We start from the raw sequence: 13,533 nt of genomic DNA on the forward strand, positions 1-13,533 counted from the left end.
CTGTAATCTCAGTCGTTGGGAGGCTGATACAAGAAGACTGCTGCAAGTCTGAGGCCAACCTGGGCTACATAGTGAGTTCAAGTCCAGCTTGAATTACACAGCAAGACCCTGTCTCAGGAAAAAAAAAGGATTTTCCTTTAGGCTTTCTGATCATTTAATTCATATTTCTAAATCCTTGTGTTTTGTTTTGGTGTTTTTCTTTGATTTTTTTTTTTTTTTTTTAAAAAGCAAGATTTTGCTATGCTCAGGCTGGCCTCCAACTCCTAGACTCAACTATCCTCCTGACTCAGCTTCCCAAGTCTTAGCTGGAAGAACAGGAAGGCATGCTCGATTCAAACTGTTATCTTTAAAGAAAGAAATATTGTATGATCCAGGCTGGTGGTTGAACATCTGTAATCCCAGCTCTTGGGAGCTGAGGCAGGATGACATAGTGAGTTCAATCAAGATCAGCCTGGGCTACATAGTGAGACCCTGTCTCAAGAAGCAAGGGAGGGAGGGAGGGAGGGAGGGAGGGAAGTAAGGCTGCCAGGCAGCCAGGCAATTAGCTCCAAAAATTCTAACCAGTCAGTATTAAGGTACTAAATCCAATTTTTTCCTCCATAATTTAAGAATGCCCCTAGGTGTACATAATGACATTAGTTGGGGGAGGGGGGGTGTGCTGGGAGGAACTAAGACACAGTCTCACTACGTAGGTTCACTGCAAATTCAAGACCAGCCTGGACTCCATAGTGAGTTCAAGACCAGCCAGAACTACATAGCAAGATTCTGCTGAGAGAGAGAGAGAGAGAGAGAGAGAGAGAGAGAGAGAGAGATCAACAAGTATTTTATCCAGTGAATATACATGAGGTATTTATAATTTAGCTGAAGAGACAAGTAACACGTATATATAACTGTAAGAGAAAGTAATACTGTATACTAAACACTTTGAGAAAGGCAGGAAGTACAATGGGCATATAGTCGGGTATGATGGCACATGTCTGTGATTCCAGCACTAAGGAGGCTGAGGCAGGAGGACTACCAAGAGTTCGAGGCCAGCCTGGGCTACAGAGTGAGTTCAAGGCCACCCTGAACTACACAATGAGACCCTGTCTCTCAAAAAACCAAAAAAACAAAGTACGATGGGTTCAAATGAAGAAAAGGTCATCTCATCTGCTCGACTGCACTGACATTCTAACTAGACATTTGTCATTTTCCTCCAATCCATCCTCCCCAATACTGGCAGAGTCATTTTTCACAAATCAAAATCTCCATTTAAAAAACACTTGACAGGGACTAGGGATTTAGCTCAGTGGTTCTGGTGCCTTCCTCCCAAGCACAAGGTCCTGAGTTTGATCCCTAGTACCCAAAACAAAACAAAACAAAAAAAACCAAACAAACCAAAAAAACCCACTTCACAAGAAGAAAGGGACAATAAAAAAAGTGAAAAAAAGAAGGAAAAAAATGGAAACAAAGTTTTTGTACACAGGGAGGGAAGGAGGCTTGGGGGGTGGGGGGAATAAGCTAAAATTAAATTTAAAAAAAAACACTTCACAGAGTACAATATAAAGCAGACAATTCAAATGCCTACACAGGCCAGATAGACAATAAGTAAGTAAAGTGGGGCTGGTGTAAGATACAGAGAATTATGGGGAATGTCTTTCCTTTAAAAGGGGAAGCTTCTTGTAAGCTTTAGCCAATTATTACATAAAACTAACACTGCCACAATATCTAATTTTTCCACAGGGAATACACCTCTAGATTTTTGGTGAAGTGTACCAATATTTAAATGCTGACAAAAATGCAAAATTTGGGGGGAAAATAGCACAAGCTAAACAACACAGAGTTGTAGGTAAAATTTCCTAACTGGCTTACAGAAAGGGGTTTGGTATTTACATTCCAATAACCACTCCTATTCTCAGAATTGAATAGTGGTCTTCACAATCAGAAGGAACAGTAAACAACTTTTTCTCTTATAAATTTTTTTAAAACTTTAGCACATAGTACTATTAGTCCATAAGTAATAGCCTGAAGATGAACAACATAAGAAAAGAAACATTTGATAATCACCTCAAAACTGCTTAACTGTTTTTGGATATAATGGCTTTCATAAAATATCTGTATTCAGTCACGATTTTATTATACATGTCATAAGAGCAAATTTTCTATCTCTAGGGCCAGGGATTTAGCTCAGTGGTTCCAGCACCTGCCTCACGAGTGCAAGGTTCCAAGTTTGGTACCAAAAAAAAAAAGTAATTTAAATGGTAAAACAGCAAAGTACACTTAACTTTGAGACTGGGGATTTAGCTCAATGGTGCCCTGCCGCCTGCCTCACAAGCACAAGGTACTGAGTTCGATCTCCGGTACCAAAAAGAAAAAGTATCTCTAAAATCATTCCTAGATTGTGTCATGGAAACAACTGTGTGTGCATGTGCATGTAAGTGTGCATGTGTATGTGCATATATGCACTTTATCCTGCTAGGACAAAATACTTGATATACATAACTGAAGGGAGTGAGGGTTTATTTCCACTCAGTTTCAGAAGTTTCAGTCAATGGTGGGCAGGTTCTAAGACAGAAACATCATGGCGGAAGGGCTCAGTGGAAGAAAGGCACTCATTTTATGACAGCAGGAAGTAGAGAGGGAGAAAAGAGCCAGAGAGAAATAGACCAGGGACCAGATACAGTCCCCATGGTCATGCCTCCATGAGCCACCTAGACAGGCCATTGAGAGTGCTTTACTATCTCCTAGGCATCTCTCAAGCCAATTAAATTGACAACCAAGATTCACAATGTACATGGCATTTTAACAAAAGAACAGTATCATGAGAATCCAGAAAAACCATCTCAGCCTAATAAAATCTTAACTCTGATATTCTGGCTCACAAATTCCCCAAAACAGATATAGGTAGACTCCTATTGTTTCACGTGGGCCTTCTGGAATACATTTTGCACTTCTTTATGCTTTTAGAGGTATTTAAGGCCCTCTATCCACTGATTTAAAATTGCTGTTATCTCTCTGAAAGCCCTCCCTAGCATCCTATACCGAAATTTATTATACAATGTGTTTGCTATTTTGATTATTCATAATTATTTGCTTGCCTTCCCATCTCTTCCACGAAATCAGTGGTTCTCAAACTTTTCATTAACTTTTACTTTAGTTTACATAAATACACATACACTGCACTGAAATTTTCTTAAGAAATGCCAGACACAATTTATTACATTGAGTCTAGCACCCATTTAAGAAATACTGGGCCGGGGATTTAGCTCAGTGGTTCTGGCACCTGCCTTGCAAGTGCAAGGTCCCAAGTTCAACCCCGGTACCAAAAAAAAAAAAAAAAAAAAAAGAAAGAAATACTACACTGGAATATAAACCCTTATAAGCAAAATGCAAAACATTCATTTTTATGCTCTAGCACAGACTATAATATTTAGTGAGCAAACATTTACGTGAGTGACTAAATATAGCAGCATGCTGTACTAGAAAAGTGAAAGACTAAGGCTTTTTAGTCAAGCAAATCCACCAACTTACACAATCTGACAAATGACTGAACCTCCTTGAATCCTAGGGAATAACACCACATTCGCATTTAACTCACTAAAACAAAAAAGTAGTAGCCTTCCTACCAAAGTGGGCTAGAATGCCCCAAGGCAATAACATCAAGGTGGAAAGGAAACTACCTTGTATTCTGACCCACTTCTTCCTGGTGACACAGGCAACTCTCCTAGCAAACACTCTTCTTTGTTTGATACTGGGGATTGAACCCAGGTCCTTCACATTAAGCTGCATCCCCATGGTTTTTTATTTTGAGACAGGGTCTCCATTTTCTTACACACCTCACATTATACTATGTAGAATATACATTTTTAGTATGATAGACTTGGGTTCAAATATTCAGCTTTGTGTGTACACACACCCCCCATTTTTTTGTTTTGTTGTGTACTACTGGGCAGGACCTCACAAATGCTAGGCAAGTGCTCTACCACTGAGCAGCATTCCCAGCCCTTTTTTCTTTTTGTTTTGTTTTGAGACAGAGTCTCATTATGTAGTTTTGGTTGGCTGTGAACCATTTAGCCCAGGCTGGCCTCAAACTTGCAGCAATCCTGTCTCAGCATCTAGATGCTGGGATTACAGGCATATGCCTCCACACTCGGCTCTAGCCCTTTTTATTTTTATTTTGAGACAGTGTCTCACTATATTGCCTACACTCTCCATTGCTTGCAATCCTCCTGCCTCAGCCTTCTGGGCTCTGGAATTACTGGCATTCCCATCATGCCCAACTAGAATGCACTGATTGGACAAAGTCACAGTGGAAGCAAAAAGAATATCAAAATCTTAACTTACATTTGCCCCCCTTTTTTGGTATTTCCTCTTTCAAGAAAAGCAAATGAAAAGAATGCAAATTTATCAATTTTCTCATCTCTTTATCTGTAAGGATAAAACTCAAAATAACTACATTAACCCTGTATACTACAAAATCTGATACTGAATTCTGCTCAGCAGGATGTAAACATAGTTTTAGAAAAAAATTTTTTAAGTTTTTTTTTTGAGACAGGGTCTCACTATATAGTCCACACTGGCCTTGAACTCACTATGTAGCCCCAGGCTGGCCTCCAACTCACAGAGATCCTTCTGCCTCAGCCTCACAAGTGATGAGATTACAGGTATATACCACCACAAGTGGCTTAAATTTTTAAAGTTTTAGAATTTCAATTAGAGTTCAAAGTAAGAATGCTCTGTAGTTAACTCAGTTTACTAGAAAAAAATTAACTGGAATCCTCATTCAACAAGTCTTTAAAGAAGCAAAAAATTTTATTCTCCAATAAAATCAGTATTGTGTTATCAACAGCATTCCAAATGTTAGAATAGCATTATTCTTCTACTCTTCTGGTAAGTATAAAGCGACTTCTCCCCAAAAAAAGGTTTATCATAAATTTCAAAACTTTGACTAGAAGCCAGACATGGTGGCCTACATCTGTAATCCCAGCACTCAGGAGGCTGAGGCAGGAGGATTGCCAAGAGTTTGAGGTCAACCTGTGAGTTCAAGGCCAGCCTGCACTACAAAGCCAGACCTTGTCTCAAAAAAATAACGCCCTCCCGCTTTGACTAGCATTCTTATATCCTCAATCTCATTTTCCTTTTCCATAATCATGGCTCCTCAAAGAAAAGAACCCAAGGTTTTGTTTTTTTCCCCATGAGTTTTTCTTTTTCCCAGCACATCTTTCAAACACTTCTTAGGAAAAAAAAAAAGTTTCTGAGTAGCAGAAACACCACATACATATGAAAATTCTATCAAGGAGGCAAGATTTTTCTTTTAATACATGTAAACTTTTAAGACCGTCATCATCAAAAATCAGAAAAAATCCAAAAAACTGGAATTCTGGAATAGAAAAGGATATTATTAGGTGAGTTGGGAATGGTGTCCCACACCTGTCTGTACTCTCAGCACTGGGGGACTGAGGCAGGAAGATCGCTGTGAGTTCAAGGCCACCCTGAACTACACAGTAAGACCTTGTCTCCAAAAGACAAACAAACAAACAAACAAAAAACCTTAGGTGAAAACTAAAGAAATCTAAGTAACAGGTATAGTTCAGTTAATAGCATTATAACAGCAATCTTGTTTCCTTAGTTGTAACAAATGTAACAGTAATATAGGAACTTAACAATAGGGAATGCTGAGGGAGGCTGAAGCAGGAGGGTCACTGTCAGTTTCAGGCCTGGGCTACATGGTAAGTTCAGGCCAGCCTGAACTAAACAGGTACCAAGACCCTGCCTCAAAAAAAAAAACAAACAACAACAACAGAGAAAACAGGGTGAGGTACATGTGTACTATCTTGCAAATTTTCTGTAAATTTAAAACTATTCTAAGCCAGGGTAGTGGTGCATAAACAGTACAGCCAGAACCTGAGAAGCTAAGGCATAAGGATCATGAGTTCTATACCAAGCCTGGGCTACATAATGAGTTCAATGCTGGCTAAATTAAATAGAAAGAGCCTTTCTCAAAATAAACAAAAAACAAAGCAACCACCACCCCCCCCCCCGCCAAAAAAACCTATTCTAAAATGAATGGTTTATTTAAAAATTAGCATAAAGGAAATATGGAAAACAAGAAATCATTATATTTTAGAAATGAATAATTAAAACATTCTCTTTGGTCCCTTTACATATGGTGGCAAGACAAAAATAACATTCTCGGGGCCGGGGATTTAGCTCAGTGGTTCTGCCGCCTGCCTTGCAAGCGGAAGGACCCAAGTTCAATCCCCAGTACCAAAAAAAAAAAAAAAATTGGGGGCCGGGGATTTAGCTCAGTGGTTCCGGCGCCTGCCTTGCAAGCGCAAGGTCCTGAGTTCAATCCCCGGTACAAAAAAAAAAAAAAAAAATTCTCATACAGTAGAAATAAGAGTATTAATATACCAATACCATAGGCATTACACAAGTCTACAGTATTAAGTTAATTATGACCAAAATGTCCTTAAGTGCTAGTTTCCCTAAGGATCATCTTAGTTCAACTTCAACTATTAACTCAGTTAAAAAAAAAAAATTTCTAACATTAGTCCTCACCTAGCTTACCCCATACCTCAATGGGTGGTCACTTATAGGTAATGTTCATTTTCTTTTTCGTGTGTGATTTTTTTTTTATTGGTACATTTTAGATATACATAATGATCACATTCATCATAGGTAATTTGTACCTGTACATGATATATCTTGATTCTTTTTTCCCATTCCCCTCCCCTCCCTTCAACCCCTCTTCCCTTCCTTATTTACAAAAACTGTTTCCATTTTTTTCTTCTATTCTTTATTTCTTGTCCCTTCCTTCCTTTTCTCCTCCCTCTTTCCTTGTTCCCTTCTCATTTGAACATTTTCTTCCCATTTCCCAATATCTAGCATACATTTTTGATCCTTATTTCCACTTTTGGTTTCTCACACCAGAGAAACAATGCAGTATTTAAACAAGTCATGTTTACTTTCATATCTCCTGCTCATCTCAGTAAACCATGTTCTTGATAATGAGTACCCTCCCAAGTCTCCCTCAATTACTAGTTTTTCCTTCCATAGCTGTCTTTCCAATTTCTCTCCGTTCTAGTCTGTATAGTGAAAAAGGGTTTTTTGAGACAGGGTCTTGCTTTGTAGTCCAGGCTGGCCTCAAACTTGCAGCAATCCTGCCTCAGCCTCCCAAGTGTTGGGATTACTGGCGTGCACCACCACACCAGCTTAAACAAAGGTTTTATATCATTCCCCAGCTTGTTTTTTTTTTAAAACTTTGGTACTAAACCAAATTAAAACTCAAAACAAAGCCACCCATAATTGGCTATTCTTTTCCACCCTTCACTTGCAAAGACTGACATCTCTTTCCATCCAACTCTCTGCCTCACACCTTAACTCTTACTTTTCCTTATTCAGAAAATAAAATTCTTACTAAGTGAATACCATGTATTTGAGAAAATAAGACTCTTCTAAGTAAAGGTCAGGGATTTAGCTCAGTGGCACCACACCAGCATCACAAGGGCAAGGTCCTGAGTTCGATCCCTAGTACCAGACAAAAACAGACTCTTCTAAGTAGTCAAAGGCCTTATAATACAGTTGGGGTGATGAAACCTAGAATGATATCTAATAAAGTATATGAGAATTTGTCTTGTTCAAAACTGTATCCTCAATTCCTATAAAAGGCCATGGCATGTAGTAAATGCTCAAAAAATATTCACTAAATGCAAACAAGGAAGTATCGAATGCTACAGCACAAAAAAATTATAGGTTGTTAGAGAAGGGAAAAAAAATTTCAGTTGGAAACATGAAAGTGGATCTACAACTCTAGGATTCTAAGGCCCACAGGACTTTTGATTTCAGCCAGGGCTCAAGCTTGAGAGATCTTCAGTAGTTAAGAGGATGTACAGAGGTGCATGTCCAACAGAAAAATGTTATCAGCATAGGTATAAAGTAAAACTGTCATACCACACTGAGGTAGTGAATAAGGGATAGTTTCTGTAGGTTAGTGGAAAACTAAGATGGGAAAAGACTAGAGCCAAAACATGAAAGGTCTTAAGAAATGTGGGATTCAGTCTTGATACTAGGGGTACGGTCATTTGAGTGGTCTAATCTACAGCAAGATTCATAGGGGTAACACGAAGGCCCCACTTTAGAAAGCCTTACTCTCTACAACAATCCTCTTCTGTCTACTCAAACTTCTAGGGGCTCCCTTTCCTTTTAACCTTTACAGCTCCTGCCTGGATCTTCCTAACTATATAGCCTTTCACACTGTAAACTTATTTCTACGTGTTAATCTCTTCAACCTAAGAAGATCAAATCTAGACCTTTTTCTTCCCTAAGATATCAGTCAACTATTGGGCTCTCAAAATTGCTTTTGGAGGTCCTTTCTGAATTTATATCAAAGCCCAGTTACTAAAATAACAATCTAAAAGTTTAAAAAGGACATTAAAAATACACACACACACACACACAAATACATACAAAGAGTATCTAGGCAATAAAGTGCCATTAGATTAAGTCCTGTTTAAGCGGCATGTTTTAAAGTTTCACTTTGACCGATCCCATACCTACTGCTGTTAAATAAGTTATCTTGCAGTACATTCAGTGCTTCCTGCTTTATATAAGTATTTCATCATCTATTTTCTTCTCAACTAAGCACTGCTTAGTGATCAGCACACTCGTTTTTCAACTGTATTTTGACATTCACACTACCTCTTCAGTATCGTTCTCTATTTGTGACTAAACACAGTTGTCATAATTAAAATTCTAATAAATGGTGCTGTATGGCTTCATACAAATTTTTTACAGATGTTAGCATTTTCTTCTGGTTTAAAATTCTTCAAGCAAAATGGATTCAAATAAAAACATATTATATACAGAAATCATTCAAATCTACCAAGCATTCACAAAATGAAACACTGTTAATAACCAAGGATTATATTTAAATTTAGGATTATATTTAAATTTTACAATTTTCCAAACTTTCCAGAAGTTTATCTTCACCTCTTTGACATTTCACATTTACATAGTCTAAAAAGTAAATTTCATTCCCTTCAAACAAATCTGTTCATGTTAACATCCGATATTAACTAATTTTTTTAAAAAGGCATAAGAAAGTGCACATATGCAAATCCAACTAGCATTTATTTTATCCCTAAAAAAGTATTTTCACCGGTGAATTTACGACTTTTGCATCATAATTTTTATGCAAAAGGGAAAAATGAGATTTTTCTAAAACTATAAAAAAGAAATGCACCAAATGTGAATACTTCTGGTTATACCGTATTAAAACCTCTCGTGACGGTTTTGAAATTCAAATTGGGGGGGGGGTTAATTCCATAATGCACTATTCTATTATTCCCCAAACACTCTTTGATGGTACCTAACACTACTGAGATTTTAAAGATGAATCACCAAAACGATAGGGGATGCAAAAATACACCTTGCCAGGATGGCAAAAAAAAAATAGTAAGTCTTAAGATTTGGGTGAAACGAACAGCTCAGTTTTCCCCATCTCAGAACACACCAGGTTTGTGTGCGAAGCTACAGGGCTAGTGCAAAGCCCGGAGCTCCCAGGAAAGCTTCAGCCGAGAAACCGCTGGAGCGCTCCGCCTGCTGCACTCGGCGGCCACGTGGCTGTCACCACCGGAGAGGCAGCAGCCGGGAAGCTGGAAATAAATACCCACCTCCTCCCGCACCTCGGAGTTGGGGTAGAAGAAAGTCTGTGTCACTTGTTTGCACGCTAATACTTTTTCCCCATGAGGAGGAAACGAAGTACAGCGAGAGACTAAAGTGCAAGAAGATCCCGAAAGTGTGGCTTTCCGAGGAATTCGCCGCGGACTCCGGGAGCAGCGGTGGGGTCCGGGCGCCCCGCGGGGTCGGGCGCGGCCGGCGGGGTGGGGGCGCCCCACGCTCGCGGACTTGTCCCGCGCTCCCGGCTGCGGCGTCCGACCCGCGCTGGGCCCGCGGCGAGCAGGAAGAGTCCCTGTCGCGGCGCGCAAACGCCGGGTCCCAGCTCGCAGCGACTGCTGCCCCGAGGCCCGGCCGCCGCCGGAGCGGGAGAAGTCGGCTCGCCGCCCGCCGGGGACCCCAGCCGCCCGCCGAGCCCCTGAGACCACCTCACTTCCCGCCGGACGCGGTGAGCGAGGACGCACGACTGGCTCGGCCACTTCCCTCAGCGCTCCCGGGCGCGCAGCTACCTCCGGGCGGAGCTCGGAACTCGCCTCGACGCCCTCGGCCCGAGCCGCGAGCCGGGACTCCCCCGCGCTCAGTCCTCGCGGGGCAAAAACGTCGGCGCGCGTCACGGGACAGCCGCGCGCCCGCCCGGACTCACCGTGAGCGCGGCCGCCGCGACGAGGGCTAGCGGGAGCACACAATATGGCAGGGACCGCCTCGGCTCCCGCGGCCTCAGCAGCCGCCTCCGGGTAGACGCGGCCGCGAGCAGGCAGCGGAGCTGCTGAGAGCCGGCGGCGGCACCTCACACCCCTCTCCCCCCTCCTCCCCTCCTCCCCTCCTGCCCACTACCATGGCAACGCGGCGCCAAGGAGATTGGTCCCGCCCCCTTCCGGGCCAGCCTCTCCACCTCCCACCGCTGGGACGTGCGGGCGGGGAGGGGGAAGTGGCGCCCGGAAGGGCGGGGCGGGAGGGTGGGTCGGGGCGTCAGAGACTGCTGGGCACGAAGGCGGGGCCGAGGGCAAAGGGCCCAGGAGTGGATTCTGACAAGGCGGGAAAATGGAAAGGCCTGGCCGGTCCCAGGGGGCCCTAGGAGAGTACCTGGCTGGGCTGGGGTGGCCGCCAGTTTCCCGGGCTGCAGTGACAGTGTGCGCTTCCCGAGGTGCTGCTCTCTCACAGAGCCGCCCCTCCCCCGAATGGCTTGGAAAGCACATCCCTAGCTCCTCCCCACATCCTAAATTTTTATTTTGCGTCTAGCTTATTTGCTAAATTGTCCACACCAGGCTCCAGCTTGTCATCTTCCTGCCTCAGCCTCCCAGACTACTAAGCTAACAGACGCGAGCTACCATGCTAGACTGCTTCATTGAAATTTTGTAGAAATTGCCGGGGATTTAGCTCAGTGGTTTCGCCGCCTGCTGCGCAAGCTCAAGGACCCGAGTTCGGTCCCCGGTACCAAAAAAAAAAAAAAAAAAAAAAGAAAGAGAAATTTTGTAGAAACTAAAGTCAGTGTGTGTTGCAGAGAAAAATGGACGTCAGAATCAGTCAAACAGAAACAATGAAGGAGGGGCTGCGTAGTGACTCAACCCGGTTACTCCCATCACCAGAGATGGAGGCAGGAGAATCACTGCAAATTTGGACCGCCTAGAATACATTGAGAGACCCTGTCTTGAAAATAAAACCAAAACCAGGAATGCTTGAGCCTTTCATTCCACAGATGAAAACCCAGCACTTTTACGACATCTGTGATTCCATTTGTTTTTCCTTCCACTGTCCCAGAGGCCTCGCAGCTGCATTCAGAGGAAGAGGTCACAAGGCTGATGTGCAGTGCTTTTCAGCTAAGCAGGAGTTGCTCCAGACCCTCCCTCAGAGTGATCGCTGTTGCCTCCTTCTGTGGACAAATGGAAAGTTCCTGGAGGATGAGTGTAGAAGACAGGGAAGAACAGAGGAAGGAAGGAAGGAAGGTTGAAAGTGGCTTCCAAGGGGCCCTAGCCTCCTTCGGCATCGGCCTTGTTTTCTCTCTGTTTTGGTCACTGCCATGGTGGCCACTAACATCTAGGTCTTCATCTTCTTACAGGTATGCACTAATCTAATCTCATACCTGACATACTGAACTTCAATACCCACTTCATTATTCTTTCTCCATCCATTTTTAACTCAAGGGGCTAAATAGTCTTCCTCAAGCCTAGAAGAATCACAGAATTTGAGATACTGAAAGATATTTCAGAAGATGCATCCAGGAGCCCAATCTATTGTAGTTGAGAAGATAAACCCAAAAAGTGATATTACTTATTCAAAGTTAAATAATGAATCTACTGCACCCTGATCTGCTAAGTTATCTCTGTTGTTCCTCTCCACTGACTGATCCAACCCAGACAGGATGGGTACATGCAATAATCTCAGTGAGTAAGGCTCAAATCTCCTCAAATCTCAAATCTCAAGTTCCTTTGTCCATTCCAGAAAGAGTTGAGAGAATGAGTAGGGATGGGACTGAAATAAGATGAGATTAATGTTTAAATCAGTGGGTATTGAGGAAAAGCACATTGTCCTCCATAACGTAGGTGGGCCTCATCCCTGACTGAATTAAACATTAATCTCATCTAAGAGATACTTTCACAGAAACATCTAGAATAATTGACCAAACATCTGGGTACCATAGCACATCTAAATTGATATATAAAGTTGACCATCATGCTGAGCAATTTCTAATTTGAAGGAGGTGGGAGGAAATGGAGTAATAAAAAACAACAATCTAAATGTAAGATATAAGAAGAATCAGCACATAGGACAGCCAAATAGAAAGTAGTTTTGGGACTTACAGCTCAAGTAGAGCACTTGCCTAACATGCATGAGGCCCTGCGTTTGATCCTCCAGCACTGCAAAAGAAAGAAGCTAGATTTTTGTTTGTTTGGTTTGGTTTGTTGGTGCTGGGGATTAAACCTAGGGCCTTGTACATGCTGGATAAATGCTCTACCACTGAGCTACATCTCCAACCAAATAATGGGTAATGTATCATTACTTATACTAAGGGAAAATAGACCCTAGTTTAATGACAGTTCTTTTGCTTATCAATTGCTATGTAACAAACTACCCAAAAATTTAGTAGGTTAATACTGGATTCTGTTATTTTCCATGAGTTGTGGGTAATCAGATAGGACATGATGGAGACAGTGCCTCTCTTCTCCAGATATCTGCTAGGCTGATGTGTAACAGGGGCTTCCCCTTCCCTTTTGCCCTTCAACCTCCCTCTAATCCTTTGGCTGAAGAGAAGGCCCCATCTAAATGTCAACTGCTAAACCTTTCTTGGAGTCACGGAACCCAGATGACCTTTGTAACACCTTACCTTAGGAATTAGCCAGAGGTTGGAATCCATCATGGAGCTCTGAGAAGAAGCTGCTGCAGCCTCACTGCCTCCTTCACTTCCCGTGAAAACCTTGCATGCTCTGGAGCCTGGTGAAGATGGAGCTTTGAGGAGCCTGCCCATCTGTCTTCCTCAGGGCTGGCCTGGAATCCACCTCAGTGTTTTCTACCAATACTGGTCTTTCGAATATTGGTACTGGAGAGGCAGGCAGCCTAGACCTTTTGTTCCAGTAGGAATGGGTTCAGATTGCTTTGCACTCATGCCTGGCACCTGGCTCCAATGGCTTGGAGGTAGCTGGAACAGTTTGAGATCATGTGAGTGTTGGTTCTCACTGTCATCTGGGTTCTTTCATTGTTCAATAGGTAGATTCAAGACTTGTCTCCAGATGGCCTTTCCACACTGTCTCCTTGGAGGTACAGGCTGACTTCTTACACACTTTCCCCAGGCTCTCAAGAGGATTAGGCTTGAAACTAGCACACTGTCACTTCTTCCAGTTCTGTCAGATGACACACACTGCCAGGTGTATGCTGCACGCA

At 42.4% G+C, this 13,533-nt stretch overlaps 1 protein-coding gene across 5 annotated transcripts in view; it reads right to left on the reverse strand.

Moving 5' to 3' along the window:
• Foxn2 (forkhead box N2) overlaps positions 1-10,761 on the reverse strand; it is a 71,680-nt gene extending 60,919 nt beyond the window's left edge. For 2 of the 5 annotated variants that reach the window (XM_004839416.3, XM_004839415.3), the window contains exon 1: positions 10,301-10,440. The gene's annotated coding sequence lies outside the window, so the exon portion shown is untranslated. Of the gene's footprint in view, positions 1-9,653; positions 9,788-10,085; positions 10,211-10,300; positions 10,441-10,740 lie in introns of those variants that run through there. The other 3 variants (XM_087216414.1, XM_021253839.2, XM_013070222.3) reach the window with 3 other exon arrangements.
• Between the last annotated feature and the right edge of the window lie 2,772 nt (positions 10,762-13,533).

The sequence above is a fragment of the Heterocephalus glaber genome, unplaced genomic scaffold, assembly GCF_053883595.1.
Source record: "Heterocephalus glaber isolate CG9 unplaced genomic scaffold, H.glaber_assembly_v1.0 deba00001457, whole genome shotgun sequence".
In the NCBI taxonomy this organism is placed as follows: Eukaryota; Metazoa; Chordata; class Mammalia; order Rodentia; family Bathyergidae; genus Heterocephalus; species Heterocephalus glaber.